At 48.7% G+C, this 4,572-nt stretch overlaps 1 pseudogene across 1 annotated transcript in view; it reads right to left on the reverse strand.

The window, feature by feature from the left end:
- LOC309601921 (HAUS augmin-like complex subunit 1) overlaps positions 1-4,572 on the reverse strand; it is a 303,238-nt pseudogene that overhangs the window by 25,937 nt on the left and 272,729 nt on the right. The window lies entirely within an intron of this gene.

Genomic DNA, 4,572 nt, shown 5'->3' on the forward strand with positions numbered 1-4,572 from the left:
GATGGCTGAAATATAAATATGGGGAGGCCTGGCAGATTGATTATATCACACTCCCACAAACCCACCAAGGCAAGCGCCATGTGCTTGCAATGGTGGAAGCAACCACCGGATGGCTGGAAACATATCCTGTGCCCCATGCCACCGCCCGGAACACTATCCTGGGTCTTGAAAAGCAAGTCCTATGGCGACATGGCACCCCAGAAAGAATTGAGTCAGACAACGGGACTCATTTCCGAAACAGCCTTATAGACACCTGGGCCAAAGAGCATGGCATTGAGTGGGTATATCACATCCTCTATCATAGAATCGTTAAGGTTGGAAAAGACCCTTAAGATTGACTCCAACCGTTAACCTAACACTGCCAAGTCGATCTATACCATGTCCTTGAGCACCACATCTATCCGTTCTTTAAATACCTCCAGGGATGGAGACTCAACCACTTCCCTGGGCAGCCTGTTCCAATGCTTGACCACCCTTTCGGTGAAGAAGTTTTTCCTAATGTCTAACCTAAACTTCCCCTGGTGCAGCTCGAGGCCATTTCCTCTCGTCCTATCACTCGTTACTAGGGAGAAGAGACCGACCCCCACCTCGCTACAACCTCCTTTCAGGGAGTTGTAGAGAGCAATAAGGTCTCCCCTCAGCCTCCTCTTCAGACTAAACAACCCCAGCTCCCTCAGCCACTCCTCATAAGACTTGTGCTCTAGAACCTTCACCAACTTCGTTGCCCTTCTCTGGACACGCTCCAGCACCTCCATGTCTTTCTTGTAGTGAGGGGCCCAAAACTGAACACAGTACTTGAGGTGCGGCCTCACCAGTGCCGAGTACAGGGGCACTATCACCTCCCTGGTCCTGCTGGCCACACTATTCCTGATACAAGCCAGGGTGCCATTGGCCCTCTTGGCCACCTGGGCACACTGCTGGCTCATGTTCAGGTGGCTGTCAACCAACACCCCCAGGTCCTTTTCTGCCAGGCAGCTCTCCACCCACTCCTCCCCCAGCCTGTAGCATTGCATGGGGTTGTTGTGACCCAAGTGCAGGACCCGGCACTTAGCCTTGTTGAATCTCATGCAGTTGGCCCCGGTCCAATGATCCAGCCTGTCCAGATCCCTCTGCAGGGCCTTCCTACCCTCCAGCAGATCGACACTTCCACCCAACTTGGTGCCATCTGCAAACTTCCTGAGGGTGCACTCAATCCCCTCATCCAGATCATCGATAAAGATATTAAACAGAACCAGCCCCAGTACTGAGCCCTGGGGAACACCACTCGTGACCGGTTGCCAACTGGTTTTGACTCCATTCACCACCACTCTCTGGGCTTGGCCATCCAGCCAGTTTTTAACCCAGCGCAGAGTGCACCCATCCAAGCCGTGAGCAGCCAGCTTCTCCAGGAGAATGCTGGATGATCATGCACCAGCCTCTGGGAAAATCTAACGATACAACGGACTGTTAAAGACTACACTGAGAGCAATGGGTGCTGGGACATTCAAACACTGGGATACACATTTAGCAAAGGCCACCTGGTTAGTCAACACTAGGGGATCTGCCGATCGAGCTGGTGATACAAAGATTGGTGTTCTCTGAACCCCCTTGCTTTCTAACTTTCCTCACCGAGGTGGGAAGCTCGGTGCAGCTGGGTAAGGAAACCGATGTAATGAAACTCAGTAACAACAGAGTGTTATTAAGCAGGCATTTTATTGCAGCGCTGGGCAGCACTGGGGATTCTCCACCATGAGTGCTCTGATGTGCGGAAACAGACTCCACAACCCGTAAGGTTGTAAAGTAGGTATGTTTATTCAGCGCTGGGCAGCATGGGGGTTCATCCTGCCAAAGTTGTGCGCGCCCACGTGGTAGCTTGTCCTGGATTTATACAACAAAGTGTTACATATACATAAGGTTTCTCAATACGGCTGTACATATGCATGACCTGTCCCCGCTTCGTATTAAAATTAGCCCCAGGGAGTCGTTTCCATAAACTCCTTCCAACTGCGCTTGCGCAGTGCTTCCTGGTAGTGGCCGCGGGGGTCGTGGGGATGAAGGCTGATGACTCCTCTTTGTCACTGCTATTAACCCCTTGTTCTTGTGCAGACTCAGTTGCTCCTTGGCTCTTGTCCAAATCCCAGGGTCGATCTCAGCTGGTTCTTGAGATAGATAAGTTTCTGTTCTTATCAGGGACTGTCCTTTGTTGTGAGATTACAAGGCTCCTCACTTTAATCATCTTGCACAATAGTTAGATAAGCATAGTTACACTCTAAAAGCCCCTTTTCAGCTCCACTGATTTGGTAGACTTTCAGAGATTATGTGCTATAAAGTCCTACATATTCACAGGATTTCCGAGAATTCATTTACATAAACATGAGATTTCTTATTAACATATGCAAATGTCTGATATGCATGCGCAGTCATCTTCCTTGGTTGTCTTTGGGTGGTCGTCGGGGTCTTCAGATGAAGGCTCGTAGTTTTCTTCACTGTGTTCACTGACAGGCCTTCATCCCCTTGCAACTTACTTATCTTCAGTGCATTTGTTCTCCCGAGGCCAAGTTGTGTGAGATGGGATTGTCTGAGATGGGATTATCCCAGAGCCCCCTTATTTTACAACCATTCTAACTACTCCCTAAATCACAAAGGCCTTTCTTTTGTTTAGTTAAGTGACTAAGATATCTAAACATCCTCCTTGCCCCTAGGCTTTAATTCTTTCAGGAGGCATTTTAATACAATGGCTTTGTCTATCTTGGCTTTAATCCTTTCACTGGCCCCGCCCAATCAAAACTTTTACGTACTGTAGAGGGGGATAAAGTCCCTGTAGTGCACATAAAAAATATGACGGGGAAGACAGTCTGGGTTATTCCCGCCTTAGGCAAAGGTAAACCCATTCGTGGGATTGCTTTTGCTCAAGGACCTGGGTGCACTTGGTGGGTGATGCGGGAGGATGGGGAAGTCCGATGTGTACCTCAAGGGGATTTGATTTTGGGTGAAAATAGCCAATGAACTGAATTGTATAATGTTAGTTGCTATATAATACTGGATGTCATCACTACTATGGTTGCTATATGCCATATCAACAGTATACAGGAAGAATCACCCAAATTAATGAAGAATGAACTTTGAGGAAACCGAGCAAAGTGCAGAGGTGATAGAACCCGAAATGGCTTCAGCATGCAACAGTCCAACACCACACACCATCTCTCCTGCCCTGAAAGGCTGTTATGACAGATGAAGCCCAAAGTCATGGACTAAATGAACTCAACCAATGTTTTAGAGGGATAGCCTATAGACTAAGGAAATTATATCTCTGTGTGTGTGTGTGTGTGTGTGTGTGTGTATATATCTCAAAAGGCTGGAAAAGTGGTGGTGATTAATTGGAATGTATTGGAAAGTGTAAGACCTGGGCATGACGTAGATGGTATGGAATAAGGGGTGGATACTGTCCTGGTTTTGGCTGGGATAGAGTTGATTTTTCTTCCTAGTAGCTGGTATAGTGCTGTGTTTTGGATTTAGTATGAGAATAATGTTGATAACACACTGGTGTTTTAGTTGTTGCTAAGTAGTGCTTTTACCCTAGTCAAGGACTTTTCAGCTTCCCATGCTCTGCCAGGTGCACAAGAAGCTGGGAGGGGGCACAGCCAGGACAGCTGACCCAGACTGGTCACAGGGCTATTCCATACCATATGACGTCATGCTCAGTATATAAACTGGGGAGAGTTGGCTGGGGGGCAGCAATTGCTGCTCGGGGACAGGCTGGGCATCGGTCAGCGGGTGGTGAGCAATTGTATAGTGTATCACTTGCTTTGTATGTTATTATTATATTATTATTATTATTACTATTACTACTATTCTATTTCATTTTACTTCAATTATTAAACTGTTCTTATCGCAACCCACGAGTTTTCTGACTTTCACCCTTCCAATTCTCTCCCCCATCCCACTGGGGTGGGGGGAGTGAGCGAGCGGCTGTGTGGTGCTTAGTTGCTGGCTGGGGTTAAACCACGACATCCTATGTTAAAGCAGATGCAACAGACTAGGGCAGTGGTGTGATTCAGGCTTTCTAGCACACAACATCTCTCATCTTCTTTCATCTTTTTTTAAGAACTGCTTTAAGGTTGCTCACCCAATGTCTGGTCTCAGGTAGTGTCCCCTAATCAACTATGGATAAGAACAGAGTTGTGAAACCTTCCCAAAAATACTCCAGTAACCTCTGGCCAAGCCAGGTGGGGAAGGTGCTGCAGGTCACAGGGGCACGGCTGTGCAGCGACCAGTCATGTTGCTTACCCTCTGCTCCATGTTTCCTTCATGAAACCGTGTTGGTCAATTGGGTTTGACCATCACTAGTGGGTTTCTCCCTGTGGTGCTGCGATACTGTGCCTTGCATCCCCACCGATCTCCTCCACCTACTATGGGAAGAGGTGCCCTCTCCAGCAGCACGCCCCGGTCCCCAAACCCACAGAGACCCAGGAGTGCATAGTGAAGCTCCACGCAGCTGGTGGGGTGGATGTAGCCATGGGGGGGGGCTGGGTGGGGACACTGCGCCGTGGGGTGGGACCAGCCAGACAGGGCAGCACCGGGAGCGGTGGCATC

The sequence above is a fragment of the Platalea leucorodia genome (genome assembly GCF_965183815.1).
Source record: "Platalea leucorodia genome assembly, chromosome: W".
Classification (NCBI taxonomy): domain Eukaryota; kingdom Metazoa; phylum Chordata; class Aves; order Pelecaniformes; family Threskiornithidae; genus Platalea; species Platalea leucorodia.